Here is a 21,548-nt window from a genome sequence, read left to right as displayed (position 1 = left end):
AAAAAATACCTAAGTTACAAAGCTGCTTGTGGACTTGTTTGATAAAAATAGGTATAAAAAATTAAAGGTAACAAAATCATACAAAGTGAAGTTGGCATTTCACTGTGCCTTAAGGCTGGATTTGATAAATAAATGATGAAAGAGAAAGGAGACAAAGATGGATTAATGGAGAGTAACAGGAATGAACTTGGTGGTGGACCTGACCGCTGTGGTGAGAGAAGGCCAGCCTTTGCTCCCACAACGCTTTGGTTCATTCCCAAGGTGCAGGTCTGTCCTGAGCAGGGACAGTGTGTCCCTGTACTATTTTGAGAGCAGAAGAACTAGGCAGTAGAAAACTGGCCAAAACTGTCACCTGGACCCAAAAGAGGTGTGTTTGAATTTCCACTTCACCATTTATTGCTAAGGTAACGATCATTCTATATCATTCTATATTTACATATACTTACATGTATATGTGTGCGTGTGTGTGTGTGTGTGTGTGTATTCAAATACAATCATTTTACACACCTGCAGAAAGTAGATCATTTCTCAGGGGTGGTTGTATGGATCAAATAGAAAAAATATATTGCTAAGGTAACGATCATTCTATATCATTCTATATTTACATATACTTACATGTATATGTGTGCGTGTGTGTGTGTGTGTGTGTATTCAAATACAATCATTTTACACACCTGCAGAAAGTAGATCATTTCTCAGGGGTGGTTGTATGGATCAAATAGAAAAAATATAGATTTAAAAGGGCTTTGAAACCTGTTTTTTAAAAGTAGAAAAGAAAAAAGAAAGTAATTTAAAAATCAAGGAAAGCAAAACGCTTACTCTGCCTTAGTGAGTGGAGTCTGTATTTCCATTGCTTTGAGTTTTTTAAAGATAGAAAACCAGAGACTATGAACATTAAGTCCAATACTTAGGTGTCATCAGGACTTATTTGGGAGTGGAATCTTTAAACAAAAGAAAACCAACAGGATTACATAGAATTCCTCTCCTTTTGTCAGAGTGTTGAGCTCCACACTAAGAATGCTCTTCCAGGTTTTTCCAAAGCTCTCCCAATTCCCAGCCCCAGTGAAACCAGGCATCATCATCCCATTATGACACATGCTTCCCTGCTACATTAAAGCAAAACAGAGTTTGCCAAGAAAAATCAGCTTTTCACAGGGTGTAGCTCCACACATCCTGGGCAAACTTGTCTGTCTGGTTTCATTTCAGCTCAAACTTTTGAGTGCAATTTTTGATGCCAGTCCCACTAACTAATATTACACTAACCATGGCCCTAATGTTGGTCTCTCATTTATTGAAACATACACACAATTCCTTGGAAACTTATAAATTATGAATTGATATGCCGTCCTAGGTGGGCTGGGAACTTCCAAGAGTTAAGAGAAAAGGCATCAGTCAGATAAAAACCTGTGTATGTTGCTAGCAAGCTCCAACAGGCTGGAAAAATACAATTCGTGTCTTTGTGTCATTTTTGGTTTTTACTTTATTTTTGGCTGTTTCTGCTGGCCCTGGAGGTAGTTGCAGCCTGGTCTGGCTCTCCCCACGGGATGCCGGGCAGGGAGAAGCTGCAGACTGAAGGCTGCCGGCCAAGCACTGGGCTGGAGGTGGCTGCAGCAGGTGTCGCCCCGCCCCCAGGCTCCGCGGACTTCAGCACACCTCGTCATCAGAGGAGCTTTCTGGAAGCCCGCCAGCTGCAAGGCCCAAGGTCGAGCATGCACCATGACTGTCTGCCACGAGGAGGACCTTGGGGGGACCCAGGGAGGTGACGGCAGGTGGAGAGGCAGTTAGTGAGCGCCGCAGAGCTGCCTGCTCGCGGCTGGGGCTCCGGGTGGCGGCGGCTGCGGGGAGCGCAGGGAAGGGTTATCTACTGATCAGCACCGTGTGCCCGAGGGCGACGGCAGGGCCCGCGCTGGCAGAAGCTTCCAGTGGTGGCCTGAGACCAGACTGCGGAGGGAAGGGGGGCGGGGCGGGGAGGATCGAGCGACAAAGCAGCGGGATGGGTTCCTCCGAGCACCGAGCACCGAGCACCGAGCACCGTCACCCGCCCAGGCCTCGCCGCCCCACGCCCTGCTCTCGCAGCCCTGGGTGCCTGCTTGCGTTAATTACTTCTCTTCCCCAGATGCATTTATTCCAAACTACCTTTAGGGTTCAAAGTGCAGGAGCAAAATGACTCGGGTTGAAAGCAATTAACAAACAGGTTATTTTAAATTAACAGACACTTTTACCAGCTGGCCCAAAGAGCTTGTGCATGTCACGGCAGAGTTAGTGATGCCAGCCATCCAAAGGATGGGTGGGTTTCTCTCTTTAATTCTCTCCAGCGACATTGACTGATTTTGTTTGGAGATTTAAATATTTTACTAAGACATATTTCCTGGAGAGCTACACCCAAAGGAACTAATAAAAAGTAAAAGCTTATACAGACTACTTTCTAATATTAATCTTTATTTGTATATTAAAAGTCTGTTAATTCTGCACATGCATTATTTATTTGTTGTTAGTTTTTCTTTTTTCACTCTGAATTTTTCTACCATCCTTATAACACCTGAGTAGTTATAGTTTGGGGAATACATTTTTTTTTTCCTTTGTGTTTTGGATGCCTCTGGCTTTTCTTTCCTATCTTTAAACTAGGCACTCTGTATATAGCAGGGATTTAACAATGTTGAATGAAGAAATGGATTGCTTCCTAGAATTAGAGATAAATAACTAGGAGAAAACACCAGAATCTCCTACCAACTTTCTGTAAAAGTATGCTACCTATGGCCTCATTAAGAGATTCTCCATAGGATAATGGGTTCTTTGACAGCATTTAACATTATTTGATTTACATGCAACTCTTCAGGAACACTTAACAACATGAAATAGAGAATGCCCATTGGCTTATTGTGGGTGGTAATGACACCTGGGGAGTAGCTGGGTTTTAGTGTCATTTATGGCAGCAGTAAACGCATATTGATTAAAGTATATGCCCACGTGCAACCTGCTCTTCAATGTATTATTTAGACACACTGAGGAGGGGTGGTGCTCCTTTGGTTTTGTTCAGTGCCTACAGCACTGTTGATACTCATTCTCATTAAAGGTTAAGGACAGTGATGTCTGGCTGGCATGGGATGCAAATTTTCCCTTTTTACAAACCATTGAAAGGAAATGGCAGGGCATGAAATAACACGTGAAATGCACCGAGATATTATAGTGACTTTAGCCTGATGAAGGGAAGTTCAGAGTATTAGGCACACGATCCTCACCGAGGACTCAGCTCTCCGTACTGACCACTCATGTCACTAAAGGACTTAGAGAAAAGGCCCACGAGGTCATGTATTAAGACAGGCTATATAGGTGCTTCTGAAAATTAATTACGCTCAAGAATCCAGACTATGAGCTATCATAAAAAAAAAACAACGAAAAATAGAAAATATCACACGATAAGATAGTAAGGCTGGCTGTTACCAAATGGCTTCATGAGTTTTCATGAATTTGCTATAAATCAATTGTGAATTGTATTTTTTCCAGCTAGACTTTTCACTGGGGGAAATGTCAGGCCCATTTGGTATAAATAACAGCATCCTGGGGGGGATAACCTAAGGGAAAGGTTTGGAATATCAACTGGAGGCCCTGCTTAGACATGTTGTTTTTGGACTGACACAGTCTCCTAGCATCCGGGCTTTCCTTCTTCCCTTTCAAGGTAAACAGCATATTCCCACAGCTTTGGGGGGTGGGGGTGGGGAGGCAGGGTTTAGAGCCTATGATTCTAAAGAACATATAAAGAGAAGTCAGTTGAGTTCAACCAACAGACTGCTGAGCTCACCAGAGAAATGAATGGATGGTCCAAAAATTAGTGCCAAGAGTATTGAAAGCAAAGTCGGAAGATCTGGGATGTGCTTCTTTTATTTCTAAACGTGTCATTTTTCCACTTTCAAATTATATGTAATTTGCCTGGGTGTTGGGAAAACAAATATAGCTTCCAATATAAAAACAAAGCAACAAAATAAAACACCTCTTGATGCTTTTAGGTTCATTTGAGAAAATGTACTGTAGGGATTCATTTTTAACACACACACACACGCACACGCACACGCACATGTGCACACACACATATACATTTTGCAAAAATGACACGTAGGTATTGGTCCTATGGGGTACTTGATGTTATAACTATTTCCAAAACCCACCAAATTCTCTTTACTTCTCCTATGTTTTCCAGAGCAAAATACTTTAAAAACCTTAAACGGAATAAAAGGAAAAGTTGAAATCACGCCTTGGTGTTTAGAAGTCATGCGAATAAACTTCCAATCAGTGGAACATGATTGTTTTTCCTTGTTTCAGATAACTAGAAAACAAGTACACTGATTGAAATACAGCCAGGAATAGAATTTGCCATTAGTATAAAAACCTTTAGTCAGATTCATTTCAATGTTCCATTTGTGTGGCAATATTATTAAAAAGCTTCTCAATAACTTAAGCATACAAGTTGGAGTGGTTGCCAGACTGTAACTTTTGAAAGGGAATTATATCCTTCCATGCTCCATATGCGAGATGCCAGCCAATATCAGAAATAACCCTGTTTGCTCCCAACAGAGTGGACGAGGAAACAACACCTGGAGCAATGGAAGAAATCAAGGCTCACGTGAAGCAGGTACTCAGTATGTCGAGTGGGGAAACTGAGGCAGGAGAAGTCATTTTCTCAAGGTCAGACAGCGAGTGAGGCCAGCCCTGTAGCTGCCTCTTAGACTCCTTGACTGGAGAGTCGCTGCTCTTCCCATAGCACCTGCTGTCCCTGCAGTAAGCATGTTGGAAATGGGAGAGAAAGAGGCCAGGAAGGAAAAAGGTCAGCGCTCACTCTACCGGCCAGAGGCTGCATCTCCAGGTGAATCCCCAGGGGCCACCAGGGTTCACCAGCTTCTTTAGAGATTCTGAGCTGCTCTTTGCCTCTCGGCTCTCAGCTTTCCTGCTCCACTCTTCCCCATTCTCTTCCAGATGGGAAATTACACACATGACTCCATCCTGAGCATGTTGGGAAATTCCTGCTCTACATATTTTCTATATTATGATCAGGCAAGAAACACCCCAAATCAGCAAAATCTTTTTCCCATGTGCCTTCGCTACTATTGAGCTCCAGGATCCTAAGAACAGACACAGTTGGCCTCCCCTTTTCATCCAAGTGCGTGTTCTTTAAACAGCAATATTCCTGCTATCCTGCTCTAGAGAGGCCCCAGGTGCGGTGACTCTTCTGTGCTATCTGCCCAGCCAGGTTCTTGAGGGCTTCGTCTTCACATTCTGGTGCCAGGATACTTGCATTTTCTTTTTCTTTTTTTGGTGTGTGTGTTGGGGGACCTTGGGAATTGAACTCAAGGATACTAGACCACTGAGTCCCATCCCCAGTCCTATTTTGTATTTTATTTAGAGACAGGATCTCACTGAGTTGCTTAGTGCCTCACCATTGCTGAGGCTGGATTTGAACTCACAATCCTCCTGCCTCAGCCTTCCAAGCCACTGGGATTACAGATGTGTGTCATAGCGCCCAACTTGCTTATGTTTTCTTAAATATGACCAGTTGTTTAAAGACACCAAGATTTGGAAAAGTGGCAACGTGGAATCTCTTTCTGTCACCTTTGAGAGACAATCCACTTTGTGCAGTCAGTTGAATGACTTTACTGTTCAGATGTTTACCATTCTGCTAGCAGAATACAACAGTTACTAGTATGGCATTATGTAAAAATGTGGATGTGTAACCGATGTGATTCTGCAATCTGTATTTGGGGTAAAAATGGGAGTTCATAACTCACTTGAAACTAATGTTTGAAATATGATATGTCAAGAGCTTTGTAAGGTTTTGAACAACCAATAAAAAAAAAGTAAAGGAGAACAAGGTAACATTCTGTATCTTGAAGGTAGTACCATATATCCATATATACGTGTTGTCACTTTTTATATGTTTGTTATCAAAGTACATATAACTATAAACTAAATGGGGTAAATTGTATCATATATAAATTATATCTCAACAAACATGACTTTAAAAAGAAATCTAGTTTATAAAGTGTTTTAACAGTTTTGGGCACACACTAATGACCTGATAAATAATGACTATTATTATGATTCATTAAAACAACCAGCATCAAGCTGTTTCATAGTCAGGTAGGAAGGGGGAGAAATAGACAAAGTCTAGATAGAGTGGGAGGGGAAGGGAGGGAACATGGGGTTAGAAATAATGGTGGAATATGACGGACATGATTATCCAAAGTATATGTATGAAGACAGGAATGGTGTGAATATACTTTGTTTACAACCAGAGATATGAAAAATTGGTCTCTATGTATGTAACATGACTTGTAATGCATTCTGTTGTCATATAAAACAAGTCAGAATAAAAAAATAAAATTTTAAAAAAAGCTAAAAAAAAGAATGTTTACCATTTTTTAATTTATTGACTTATCATCTATTTATGGTATTTCAGGAGATCCCCTACAGTAAAGTGCAAGCAGAGGCCTGTTAGGAGCCACAGCAAAAATATTGATACAGGCACCTTTGGATTTTATGACTGCCAGCCAGCAATTCACATTCATATGGTAATTGGACTCATGCTGTCTAGCTGGGCCCATTTTCAGGACTCAGGTTACTCATGTCACTCTTGTAATGGGAGAGTTCCCATTGGTTGGGAAAGGATGGTAGGAGGGTGTTCCCCTCCTACCTAGGGGACGCACACGGCCTCTCTCTAAATAAAACTTTGTCTCAGTTTGACTGGCTTGTGTTCTTGTGCCCAACCGGGTTGCAAGATTGCAAGCCCGCATGCACTGACAGCTCAGCAGGGAATCGCTCAGCAGGGGTGCCGCAGGCAGTGCTCGGCAGCAGGAGCGGGACTCAGCCAGCCTGGGGCCGGGCAGTTTGCAGCAGAGGCCATAGTGAGGTCACTTTATAAAAAGTAGAGTTCCGAAGCTCCAGTTCAGTATTGTTTGTAAGCATTCTCTGGCATGAGCAGGAAGGTAGTGGCGGGCATCGGAAAGCACAAGACTGCAAATTACTATTACCTTGTGCTTGAAATGTCAGCTATGAAATTAATTTGGCGGGTATTAAAACAGGTGCTAATTGTAGGCTTAGTAGGCATAATGCATTTTATTATACCAAACTATATTATTGTGCAATTATTATTTACTTGTAATCAGCCTATCAGTTTGCTAGAATTTTGTCTCCTGTGCACTTATTATTATTTTTTCTATTGCCCATCAATAACAGGATAGCAGCTGAACAGCAAATAATGTGCTTGAGAAGCATCAATACTAATGAAAGGGAAAATACCTTCATTTCCAAAGGGTGGCTTTTGTGTTCCAGTCTAAAAATGCTAGAAATGGCAACTTTGAAAGGCCACTCAGAGAAGTTCATAATTTGGAGGTCTGGGAACTGGTTTTGGGGAAAGATTTGCTTGTTGGACTGAACAAAAGAAGACTCAGATACAGCATATGAAATATAAAGTGGTCTGAGCCATACAGTGCAGTGAAAAATACTGTGGGCTCTTTTCTTACAGTCTAGCAGGGTGAGACTGGGCAAGCACCAGGGGTCTGTGCTGTAAACAAGCCTCCTCCAGCTTTGTTACTCCATGGGTATGGGAAGGTGCACTTGCAGGGATGCGGCTGCCAGGAGAGAGTGCAGAAGGGACTGTACCGGAAAGCTGGGTCACAAATCTGCTTCCTGTATTTGTTTTCCACTTAACGGTTCTCAACAACAGGAATGTTGAAGGACCAAACCTTGGTTGGCTGAGGGTTTGATGCATTTGATTAACTTCTCCTGGAAGCAAATGCAATGACACTTGGAAATTGAAATGCAGATCCCCCAGGGATTTGGTTTGAGACTAATATCAGGAAAGGGATATGTTTTTGATTTCAGGACAAGTGTCACAGCATAACGGGGTCTAGTGGCATTGCTGGTTTTAAATATTTGGAGACTCCTACACTGTGTTAGATTCTCTTATGGAGGTGTGAATTGACTTGAAGGCAAACATAAATCAATTCTCTAAGTGATAAAGTTTTTCACTCTTTAAACTGGAGAGACTAGTCATTTCTGTTTAAGGATGTTGATATCTATGGAGGTATAATCGAAATGAATCTTCTTCATTGCTAGTCTCCAATTGGGCATTTCAGGAATTAGATGCTGTTGTGGTTTGGATCTGGACTATCTCCCCCAAACCTATGTGTTGAAGATTTATCCCCCCAAGCAATGTCCAGAGGTAGGATTTTTGAAATGAGGGCTCTTCCCTCATCAGTGGATTAATCTACTGGATAAATAATTTTTTGGGGGGCATGGGTACTGGGGATTGAAGTTGGGGGCATTCAACCATTGAGCCACATCACCAGCCCTATTTTGAATTTTCATTTAGAAACAGGGTCTCATTGAGTTGCTTAGCACCTCACTTTTTGCTGAGGGGGACAAATCCTCCTGCCTTAGCTTCCAGAGTAGATAAATAATTTGAATTAATTATTGGAAGCTGGTGGAAGCTGTAGGTAGATGGAACATGGTTAGAGGAAGTAGTTTCACAGGAAACGTGCTTTGCAGACTATGTCTTGTCCCTGGACTCTACTCCTCTCTCTCTCTCTCTCTCTCTCTCTCTCTCTCTCTCTCTCTCTCTCCCTCTCTCTCTCTCTCTCTCGGCTGCTATGAACAGAGTAGCATTTTTCTATCATGTCTGCCTCACTTCAGGCCACAGCTATGGAGCCAGCTCACCATGGATTGAGATCTCTGATATCATGAGTGAAAGAGAGAGGGAAGAGAGAGAGAGAGAGAGAGAGAGAGAGAGAGAGAGAGAGAGAGAGAGAGAGAGAGAGAGAGAGAGAACGAACTTCCTCCTTTAAGTTGTTTATTTTACTTTGGGTATTTTGGTCACAGAAATGAAAAAAACTAACACAAATACTATTTAAAAGTCATAAAATCACTCTTTAGTAGTAGAGTTCTCAGAATAAATAGTTTTTATTTGGGACAATAGATACACAATAAAACAGAATATAGAGAATGATTCCTATTGTTTCTAACTTGCAAAACTCTATCTACACACCTATCTGTAGATGAATGTCAGATCACCTCTCATTTTTCAGAATGAGTTGTCCACCTGCTTCTCTGTTCTCGGGCCTCCAACAAACCAGTGAAGGTCTCAATTCCAACAGGAAGGCTTAGATGTGAAGGGCAAGGTTGGGCACATGAGGGTTGCTTGCTGGTGTTTCTTTATAAAACCGCCTCTCTGGGGCTGTGTTAGATAAATATGGAACACACTCTTTTTGCAAGATAGAATCAAAAGCATTCCTTTGTAAAACGGAGATCTATTCCTTTATGCCTACCTCCAAGTGAATAGAATATTTTATTTCATCATGTCTATCAGAATTATATTTACACATGTATTATATACACATATATTTATGTAAGTAAACTTAAGGCAAATTCTCTTTAAGTATCTTGGGAATTCCTTTTTTTTTTTTTAAAGGAAAACACAATAAGGTGTCTATTGCCTAAATTACTTAAGTGATTCATCACTAAACCTGAAAATCAAGTCATCCCTACCTTACTGAGCTGAGTGCCAAGAATTACAGTGTTAAAAAAATTCAGTTTTGTTCTGACGGGACAAAGATCTTCTTTGGTTGAGAAAAATGATAGAAAAAAAGTGATAGAAGGACCCTCTTGATTAAGTCAAACAAATTTTGTTAAGAGTCAAGTTGGAAAATGCCTTACAGTGCTCTTAAATAGAAATGTTTGTTATGTAAGGAGTAAAAAAAAATCTTCTGATAAACACTGAAACTTCCTCACAATATTCTGAGATATGGGTTACTAAAACAATGAAAATCCACAGGACAGGGGCTTGGGGGTGTGGCTCAGTGGTAGAGCGCTTGTCTCAAATGTGTGAGGCACTGAGTTCGATCCTCAGCACTGTATTAAAATAAATAAAATAAAGATATTGTGTCCATCTACAGCTCACAAAATATTTTAAAAGAAAGAAAAAAAATCCACAGGACAGAAGCTAAAATAGTCTGTAAAATGTTTACCTATGTAGGTAAAATTCAACCTGCTATTGTAGCTGAACTCAGCCTCATATAGTGGTATCTAATACTTGAATTTCCTTTTGAGAGACTGGAAAAAAAAAGAAAGTAGGTTTTAAGCTTTTTATGTTTTAAAGTTGGAATTGTAGGTACTTTTTGAAAATGTAAAAATTCCATACTACCTTTAAAAGGTACACAGATATATTATTAGGCTTGTTCGTTTAGCTTTTGGTCCATTCTTTATAACGAGTCCATTTATTAACATGCTTCTTTACTTCAGTAAAATAATTCTTTATAAATCTAATTATCTCTTTAAAAGGTACATCTGACAATGAATACATTTGCTTTTTTCTTTCATCTCCGTGTGTTGGCAGGTTAATATAGAGAGTGATTAGCATAGAATCTGATGAACTTCTTTGCATTATACATTGGGAAATTTAAAAACAGAGCCAAGTGACATGCTTAAGCCATGATTTATATCAAGATATATTGAATCAGAAATATCCTGAAATACCCACATGCACATACTTCCTTTTGATGAGCTGATACTTGCTGCTGCCACAGGTTTATGTACTCCCCACCCAAGAATGCTCGTAGATAACTTACTTAGTTCATCAAGCCTCTTCTTATTTAAATCTTCTTTCTTTCCCAAGTTACCTAACTCCATTGTGTGCTTGCTGAAAAATACCACCCACCGAACATCTGCCTCGATGGGAGTAGGAGTGGAAGGGTGGGTGGAAGGAGGGGCCGTGGTTTCTCCATGAACTGTCTTCCTGTACCCTCATGACACTTTGCTCTTCCTTGGCCATATTTATCGCTGTCCATCTGGTACTGGATGATTTATGTGTTTGTTTCCTCATCTGGCAGGGTTCTGTTGAAATGAACGGAGATAAATAGCGCCGACCGAATCTTCTGTTATGGTTTGGGCCTTAGATGTTTCTCAAAGGTTTATGTATTCAAAGCTTGGTCCCCAGCCTGTGGGGCTCTTGGGAGGTGGCGGAGCGTTTAGGAGGTGGGTATAAGTCACTGGGGATGTGCCCTTGAAGTGATATTGAGGCCCCAGCCCCTGTCTCTCCTTTGCTTCTCATCTGCCACTAGATGAGCCACTTTGCTTCCCCAGGTGCGGTCCACCATGATGCTCTGCCTCACCATAGGCCCCCACAATGGGGCCAATCAACCGTGGAGCCAAACCTCTGAAACCATGAGCTGAAACCAAACATTTCTTTCTTTTAAGTTGATTATATCAGTTATTTCATCACAGCCCTGGGAAGAAGACCAACACATCTTCCAAGTTAATGACCTTCTCTGTGCTTGTCCCTGTGTTTGTGAACACCATGGGCCCTTTTCTTCTCTGGAAGAACTGCTTTCAGTGCCACCAAGGTCACCTCCTAGGAAATGACAGTTCATCCCATTGTTAAACTTAGTGGCGGCTCCTTAGGTCCCTGATTTTAAGACCCAAGAGGAAGGAGGCAACCCCCCTGGAGAGGAATTGCTGCTGTAGTTCTGAACAAGGTGGAGCCAGAATCGGACCGTATTCCTTTTCACATTTACTGTCCAACCAGATTGCCATCCCTGTGGGCCTCCCAATCCTACGTGGATTTCTCAAATCTAATTGGATCAGGATGTGAGTAGGTGAGAGTGCTTGAGAGAGGGGGCCCTTGGGGCTTCTAGAAAGTGTCTGTTCCTAGGGTGTCACCTTGATGCTTTCTGGTTTCTTGAAAAAAAAAACCTGCTTTTCAGGGTTGGAATAGGGCAGAGGGCAGTCTCTAATCCCAGGTCTTACAGGGACCAGCTGTGCAAACTGGTTGTCTAACTTCTCTGTGCCTCTGTTTCCTCATCCACTATGTGAGTATAATAATACTACCCATCTTACGGGGCCTAGTGAGGATTAAATGAACCGATACGTGTAAATATGTAAAGCAATGCCTGGCAACTGGTAAGCATGTCTCTTAATCTAGTGGCATTAATTGTTCTATAGATTATTTGTCTTCAAAGTTTTTTTTTTTTTTACTTTTTTCTTTAATTCTAAGAGATACGTCAAATGGTACCAATGACTCACGCTCTCAAGTTTCTCAGGAGAGAGGGCTCTAATCCGTCAGGGTGAGAATCAAGTATCCCTGGCTACCTCTAGACTGATGACCAGATGCCCAAGTCCTGGCCCTGTCTCCTTTGAGGTCCTAGAAAACACAATAACTAACAAGTCTCCACCTACTCCACCTCCTCCACCCCTAAAACTATTTTTTTGGCATTATTTTGTCTCAGAGAACTGCCTGCAGGAGGAAAAACTGAATGCTAAGGCAGCATCTCTGAAGTCAGCTATTATTAATACTCAGAAAGGCAAGACAAATATTATCTATCTTTTCATGGTCCTTCCTTGGTTGGGTAGCTTAAATGAGATGCATTCATGGGTTTATGTACACACGCTCGCGCGCGCGCACACACACACACACACACACACACACGCTTTAAAGTGGGAAAGACAATGAGACAATTAAAAGACATTAAGAAACCAAAATTCCAAGGTTAGGTGAACCCCCTCTATTGGTGTATTTGTCAATGTGTGTCACATATTTGAGTAGAGAACGAAGCACACTTTGCTGCTTTGAGAATTTACCAACACATTTTGTGTTCTTTTATAAATCCAAAAGGGGGATCACAGGGCTGGGGGCATGGCTCAGTGGTAAAGTGCTTGTCTAGCATGTGCAAAGCCTTTGGTTCTGGGTTCCAATCCAGCACTGTAAAAAACAAACAAATAGTCAACAGCAGCAAAAAACAGAAACAAACAAAAACCCCAAAGGAGAATCATGATCTAGGACTATCATCAAGAGCGGTTATTATCAAGAGATTCTTTTACTCTATAGCTTCTCTTGCCGGGCTGTTCTATGGGTAGCAAGGCCTCTAGAGGGTCAGTGGGCTGGGATTTCCTGCATAATGACCAAAGAATACAGGAAAGATCTGGCTGAGGCCAAGGACACACACAAACAGGACGGGAGGCCTAGATCTGTTGTGCACTGTGTGATCTTGGGCCATTCAATGACCTTTCTCCATGTCTCAGTCCTCCCTATGAAATGAGGGCATGGGGTCCCTTTCTGCGTCTTTGTCCTTCTTGACAAAGGATGGAAAGTTTCAGTGCATATACCTTGTCAAATCCCGAGGGGCAAGGTAATTGTGTGCATGTTCCCAGCATATCTGCAGCTTGTTTCTGATCACTTCTGACCATTCCACCATCTGCTCTTCCTGACCCAGTGATGGATCCATCAAGTGGGCGAGAGATTGAGTAAGTCATGCTATCATTTTAATTTCTACCCTCGAGGGCAGCTGATACACAGTTCTTATCCCAACAATCTGTTTATTTAAGTATTTCCTTCCTTAGCCTTTCCTATCCTGCATGAGCAATGATGGATAAAGTGTTGCTTGCATTTCAAATTGTGTCTTTTTACACAAAAACATATGATGAAAAGTACTAAAAATGAACCTAGAGATGGTGTCTGGTTTTCAGACAAGTTGTTTGAATGCATACCAAAGAAAGGAGATTGCCTATCATATTTTCTGAAATCACCTGTCCTTTTCCTGTGGGGGAATATACAGAACCCTCTCCTCCCTCACTCATGAATGGAAGCTAAAAAGCAAGTTGAAGGATGAAGATGTCAGTAAGTGATAAGTAATTGACTCATGATGACACTCGGCTTCTCGCCTCTTAATGGCTATTATTGTTGCAGGAGGGGGCTCATTACTTCCTAGGTGTGGTCCCCTCACCAGGGCCAGATCAGTTTATCAGAGCCCAAATAAGCACATGTGATATAATTAGAGCTGTGTGAAGAGCAAAGCAACCCACTCTTCCCATTTAAAAGAAAAATACTCACTTTTCCTTGGCAGCAACACCTTCTAATTACTTGCAAATGTTTAAGACTCATTATCTTCAAAGTTCGGACAAAGACAGAAAAAGAGGGAGAAAGAAAGCACTGAGATTGGAAACTCCAAGGATCAAAGGCGCTGGTTAACCATCTGCTGTGCTTTTTTTTTTTGGGGGGGGGTGTCATACCAAAGCCTCACCATAGGAAGGATGAGTTGACAGCTGTCAGTCAATCTAGGTGGCCAATGAACAGAAGGATATGTTTAATCTATTGGCTGTCACCCATCTCCTTTGAAGTATGGGTTGAGCAAGAGAAGGTCGTGGTGGTGCTGGAGGAAGGGAGGTGTGTGTGTGGGGGAGGCACAGATTTGAGTTTTCTAGAACTGAAGTGGTTTAAGGCTGCCACCTTTCTTCCCCTGAACCATCCGTGTGCCAGCTCACCTCTGTGTAGGGTTAAAACTACTTTAGCTTTAGACTGGCATTTCTCCCTGTGAGTCTGTTTGGAAGGTCCTTGTCACTGGGCAGTAAGCTGGCTGGGGAATTTCACTCCCACTGCTAGCCAAACAAGGAGGCCTCTTTATATAACCTCTTTATATATATGTATGCACTTTGCATACATTCTGCAAGGGCGAGGTGCTTCCCGGTTTCTCCCTGTGGAGCGTTTAGCCAATGGGAGGCAGAGCAAGACTTCAAAAAGGGGTAGTGTCTGAACAAGCATGATGGGAAATCCCTTAAGCATGAGCTCAGTGAATTTCAGCTTGTCATCTCCTCATGACATCAGAATTTTGGCTTAAAAATGAGATGGATGGGATGTGCAAAGCAGCCTGGCAGGTCCTTCTCAGATGTACTACCAAGCCTCTGAGACGTTCACGGGTCTTTTTTCTTCTGTTTCCTCTTGCTCCTCCATCTTGAAGGGTCACTGTGTTAGTCAGGTTTCCGTCGCTGTGACAAAAGTCCTGACAAAATCTACTGAGAAGGAGGAAAGGTCTACTTTGGATCACAGTTTTAGAGGTCTAGGGCCCACTGGCTCTATTGTTTTGGGGCCTGTGTTGAGAGGCAGAACATCATGGCAGGAGTATGTGGTGGAGTGAAGCTGCCCACCTCATCGTGGCTGGGAAACAAGGAGAGAGGAAAGGGCCAGGGTTCCAATATTCTCTTCAGGCGCCCAGTGACCTAGCTTCCTTCAATAAAGCCCCACCTCTTATAGGTTCCACCACCTTCCAAGAGTGCCACAGGCTTTGGGGGCATTTAATATTTTAATATCCAAACCATAACAGTTTTACAATTTTACAGTTGTATTCTCTCTTTCTTTCTCTCTCTCTCTCTCTCTCTCTCTCTCTCTCTCTCTCTCTCTCTTTCATACCAGGAATTGAACCCAGGGGCTCTTAACCACTGAGCCATATCCTCAGCTCTTTTTATATTTTATTTTGAGAGAGGGTCTCACTAAGTTGCTCTGAGTCTCGCTAAGTGGCTGAGGCTGGCTTGAACTTTTGATCCTCCTGCCTCAGCCTCCCAAGCTGCTGGGATTATAGGTGCGTGCCACCATGCCCTGTTTAAAAGTTATATTCTTAAGAAGAGGAGATTTCTGCAGTCTTGGGGCTGTATGTACCAATAAGCAAACACCCTTGTTCTGTATTCCCGAATGCTGCCTATAAATAGACATTTATAATGTCTATAAATCCCCTTGAAGGATTTTGGCTTTTGTAGGAGGATACTGTGGAAGTGCCTTTGACTGTTTTGACCCATTCACCTGTGGAAATGCTTCTAGAAGTTTCAGAAAGGTATTAAGAGGGTCTAAGATGAAGAAAGCACATATTCTGTTCTGGGGTGAATTCACAGACACAGTGTTTGTTTCCTTTCTGTTCCTTGGTTTCTCTTCCCTCCCTCCCTCCTTCTCCGCCTCCCTACCCCTCTTTTCTCCAGTTCTTCTGTTTAGTGCTACCAATATCACGCATCTCTTGCAAATTGTAAACTATTTAGGGAAGTATTTTCTCCATTGTTCAAATACATTCCTGGGATGATTCTTTGCAGTCTATATTCTTTATGGAGAATAATAAAAATGAGATGACGCTAGGCGATTTTGAATTTATTTAGAGAAATATGTCCAAGGACCTCGTCCCGGGAATTCCAGCACTCGGGGTTGTCCTGCACAAGCTGCCATTTTGTCACTTATTGTTTCAGCCAGCCATGTCCAGGATTTTATTGGAAGATGCTCTGGTTAACCAAATAGGGCCCCTTTTCCTTTGAATTTTTATGCTACTTTAAACCCTTTCAAAGGGACTGGGTTTCTAAACTTCTTTTCTCTTAAAGTTAAAAAACATTTTTAGTATCTGTTAAGTGTTCATGTTGTGCTCAGCACTTAACCAGTGCTATAAATGTTGCACTATATGAGAACCATATGATACAGACCCCTCCTGGAGGCTTGGCATTCGGAAGGAGAGCAAGGTACACACTGTGTGTGTGTGTGTGTGTGTGTGTGTGTGTGTGTGCACGTACATACTCTGGGTCGAGTGTTCGCCTGTGTCTCAAACACATCTGTACATATGCATACATATTTATTTAGCCGACATGATGTGCATGCACATGCACACACAGGTGCGCACACACACACACATACACACATGCACACACAAGCAATTCTTTCATACTCTGATGTCCTAGATCTTAAGAAAAAAATGTACGGTGGGGAGGCCGAAGTCAAAAGTGAATTTTCAAAGGCTACGACTTTCATGAATATAAAACAATAAAGGGCAACACTGAATCAATCCTTAAGCAATGGTGTTTTGTAACAAAGGCAGGGGACAGTTTTGTTTGATGGCCTTTGCTTACCATAAACTTTTCAGCAACTCCCTCCACTGGACTTTTAACGAATCCTTGCTTAGCAGATAGTTCAGCTTTCCTGACCTTGGGAGACCTTGGGAGACCTTGCGTGGTGCTCAGTGCTTTCCTGATTTTATGCTTCTTGCCTCTGAGCCATCTTCTAGGCTCGCCCCTTTATAAAATTCTCAGTTATCTTCCTGCTGACTAAGAATAAGGAGGGGTGTCCAAAGCCAGGGTGCTCTTTGCTCCATCTTTCTGTATCTTCTTTAAGATGTCATTGCAAAAGTCACTTTTCCTGCCTGCCCTTGACATTCCTTTCCTTCCTCATATTCCCAGTTTGCTCTTTTAGTTTAGACATAATTGGGTCTAACTGGAATGATTCACAGCTTCACACTGAACATGAAGAAGGAAATCTCTTTGCTCTCAATCTATAAGGAAGAATTGTCCTGTTCCTATAAATGTTTGGTAAACTACATATAAAACTCTGTACACATAATATTTTAGTGATTATAAAACTTATAAGAAAATAATATTGCCTTTTGTTGTTGTTGTTGTTGTTCTTATGTTTGTTTCTTTCTTTCTTTTTAGTAGTGCTGGAGATTGAACCCAGGCCTTATGCATACGAGAATAGCATTCTACCAACTGAGATATATCCCCAACCCCTGTTTTTATTATTTAGCCATGTAATGAAATTTTTTTTTGTACTGGGGATTGAACCCAGTGCTTAATCACTGAACCAAATTCCCACTCTCTCACCCCCCAACCCCGTTTATATTTTGAGCAATTAGATTTTACACTTCTTTTTCTTTCTAAGTTGCTTAGAGCTCAACTAAATTGCTCAGGCTGGCACGGAACTTGTGATCCTCCTGCTTCAGCCTCCCAAGCCATGGGGATGATAGGCATGCACCACTGTGCCCAGCCATACCATGATGTCTCTTGACAGCTTACAGAAAATATGAGAAGAAAGAAAAGCTCCAAAGGTGAATTTCAGAATCAAAGGGGAAGCAGGACTTAAAGATTCGGAAAATTCTCAGCCTGACTATATTTTAACAGATGAGAAATCATGTTTGAGAGAAAACCCCAAAGATGAGGGTAAGGAGATTAGCCTGGGATAGGAAAAGGGACTCTGAAAGAATTTGGGGCTACCTTTCCCATCAGGGGTCCAGAGTGCCGGGGCCTCAGGGGCAGAACGACTTCAAAGTGTACCTGTAGGACCCCTGGCTCTCTGCCCAGACCCACCAAATGCTCTGCTCCCCGAATTTCAACAGGACTCTTTAATTTCCCCAGATTTGTCATCAGTAGGCTAGCGCTGGGTGACATTTCCTCCAGAGGGCATAAGGTGGTAACCTTGGTGGCATTCGCATGGTGCCACCTGCACTGGATCATGGAATGCATGAGATATGGTGGTGTGGCAGCCTCCAACAGGATAGCAAAAGTGCTCAGGAGAGTCTCAAGGACAAGACAAGAGCAGATGGATGAGGGGCCAATGCAGAGGGCCCCCATAGGGCAGCGGAATGGGGTTGTCCCCAAGACCCCGGATCATGGAGTCATCAGCCTGGGAGAGCTGCAGGAGAGTGGCTCCAAACCTGGGAGAGCTGCCATGGTCTATGTCGTGTGAAGTCACTTGGGCAGGGCTGCCTGGAGGCCAGGGGCTCAACCCCACCAGAGCGTCCCTGGAAGGTGGGGCATGGAGTCCAGGAAGGGTACTCCCCAGCTTCATGATTTAATGTTGTTTACCCTAATGTTCGATTTTGCACTTCTCTTTCTTTCTTTCTTTGGTGATGGGAGTGTCTATCTCATGCCTGACCCACCCCTGGATTTTAGAACACAAAATGGATTTGATTTCACAGATTCACGGCTGCAGGGAAATCCATCTCAGGTGACAATCTGAATCTTCTTATAGCTGATTTCGATAAAACAGACTTTTGAATTGTTTCTGGAACAAGTTAAGACTTTTGGGGGACATTGAGATGCGGTAAATGTGTTGTGCATCTATCTGAGAAGAACATGAATCTGAGAGGAGGGCAGAGGGGAACTGTGGGTTCCGAAGGTTTGCCTTCCCTCAAGATCCTCAGATTGAATCCTAACCCCGTGGGAATGGTGCTAAGAGGTGCGGCCTTGGGTGGTGATTAGATCGGGAAGGCAGAATCCTCATCAATGGGATTAGTTCCCTTATAAAAGAGGCCTGAGGAAGCTTGTTAGCCCATTCCACCATGTGAAGTCACATTGAAGGAGCCGTCTACGAAGAATGGGCCCTCACCAGACACCAAACCTGCTGGCCCTTCTATCTCAGACATTCCAGCTTCCGAAACTCTGAGCAAGTGTCTTATAAGTGTCCAAATCTATGGTACTTTGTTATAACAGCCTGAACTGTCTAAGACAGGAGTGTTATGAATGGATTCTAATGCTGAATCACTTATTGATTGACTGTGTGTGTGTGTGTGTGTGTGTGTATGTGTGTGTATGCACGCGCGCACATGACCAAGGATTGAATCCAGGAACTTTCTACCACTGAGCTACCTCCCTTTTTATTTTGAGACAGAGTCTTTCCTAAGTCTTTCTAAGTTGCCCAGGCTGACCTTGAACTTGTGCTCCTCCTGGCTAAACCTCCCAAATAGCTGAGATTGCAGGTATGTACCACTTCACATGGCCATTCATTTATTTTAATCACTGTATTGTACGAGTTTTAACCCACACTGTACTCCAGACCTCTGGATCCTGCCAGTGGGCATATAGGAGAGAAGTGATATGATTCTGGAGGTAAGCACAGAAGAGCAGATGTTGAAATGAACCACGATTCCACTTTTCCAGGTTTTCTGGGTAATGCATCCAACTCTCCTTTACAAAAAGAATCCTCCAGGGTCCCACTGCTATTATTTTGAAGTATAAAAATACCTTCATGCGCAGTAACCATAATCGATACTTGATCACTTCAATGAAAGAGTTATTACCTTCCAGTTCAAGAATCCAAAAAAAGAAAAAAGAAAAAGAGATATTGAGAGATAAGCCCTATATCTCAGAAAAAAAATTGACATATGTCAAATAAAAGTTAAATGAACTTGGTGAATTTTATAACATTTGTAAAAGTAGTCTCTTCAAGCATCTTGATCTTTTCCTTCTGTGTGTGACAATTTACTGCAAAGTGCTCAGTATCACACCTTGCAGGGGAAGCTGCCCTTGGAACTCCGAATTGCACAGTATTGGCACAGACACGAACTTGGCAATGTGGAGGCCCACGTCCCCTGACTCTCTCTTGTTTCCCAAATGGACTTCTTTTAGTGACTGTTGTAATAAACTGGATCACAGATCCAGAGCTGCTACCCATGAGCCACGATTCTAGTTATTATAAGGAAATGGCAGCTGTCTCCCAAGATTTCTCAATCCTCTTTCAATTCTGATACTGTAACTGCCCCAAAGAAGTAACACCTCTTTTTGGTGTATTTATTTTAACTTTTATAATTATGTGGTCATTATGATATTTCCCATCCCACAAACATAGCATTAGTACTTGTTATGATTTAGACCTGCAGTATTTCCCAAAATGCACGTCATTGAAGGCTTGGTCCCAAGGCAACAGTGTTCAGAGGTGGGGGCCTTTGGAAGGCAATTGGATCATGGTGGTGCCAACCTTATCAATGGGTAAATCCATTGATGGGTTCATAATTTAAGAGGCTGCTGGGAGGTGGTGGAAACCCTAGGAGGTATGGCCTCATTGGAGGAAATAGGTCCTTGGGAGCATCACTTTGAAGGCTATGTCTTGTCCCCAGCTCCCTTTCCCTCCCACCCTGTTCCCTGCTTCCCAGTAACCATGGAGTGAGCAACTCTGCTCTCCCGTACCCTCCCTGCCATGGTAGCCTGCCTTGCCTTGACCCAAGGCAATCAGGCCAAGTGACCATGGACTGAAACTTTGAAATTGGGATCCAAAATAAATCTTTCCTTCTTTTAAGTTGCTTCATTCAGATATTTTGTCACAGTGTCAGGAAGCTGACTAAGAATAGTGATACCTCAGACAAGAAATTTAGAAATATCTCTGCCTTCCTTTGTGTTCCAACAAAGGATACATCAAAAATATTTCCTTGTGAATATGTAGGAATCACTGAGCTTCCTTCTAAAATAAACACATAATCTTTCTTTTCCTCAATGCAGGTCTATTTTTATTTATTAAAACAATATGTGTGCATCAAGAAGGTGGTTAGAGCCCCTGGATCAAGCCTGTAGTCTCTTGCTTGAGAAGCTGAGTACAAGGATCTTTTGAACCCAGAAACTGCAGACCAGCCTGGACAATGTTGTGAGACCCTGTATTTTTTTTTTAAATGTAGTTAGGAAACCCATTTCAAATAAGTATTTAACAGTTATCGATCACATATAGAAATGTACTATTGTCTGAACTCAAAACTTTCTTGAGAAATTGTTCCAGGTGGAGGAATATACACTGTATATAAAATGACAAAATAAGAAACTTCAAAGAAAGCTTTTCTACCTCTAATCACTATTCCTTTCTGGTAGCTATGTCTTTGGAGAAAAATATCTGATGACCTCTCTTTACCAATCAAATCATTATCATAATGGGTTCATGTCCTAAAGACATCACATTAAAGTAGACGCAGTAGCTGAGCTCACAGATTTCACGCGGTATGAGTTTAGACACTTCTCTGCCTTATGCAGGAAGTTAAAAAAATAAAGTATCAAGTCATCATGGAAAAAATGCTGCTTTATGCATGTAGATTAGACTTCTCATTCTACTTACTGTGTTTGTGTTTTATAGTCTTACACATACACGCACACTTACAGTCTTATACACACACACTTCTCTTGATTGTGAAGTATCTGCATTTCTGGATTGTGAAGTATCTGTAATGGGACAAATG

This window comes from Urocitellus parryii, chromosome 8 (genome assembly GCF_045843805.1).
Source record: "Urocitellus parryii isolate mUroPar1 chromosome 8, mUroPar1.hap1, whole genome shotgun sequence".
Classification (NCBI taxonomy): domain Eukaryota; kingdom Metazoa; phylum Chordata; class Mammalia; order Rodentia; family Sciuridae; genus Urocitellus; species Urocitellus parryii.
This window is presented reverse-complemented; position numbering follows the sequence as displayed.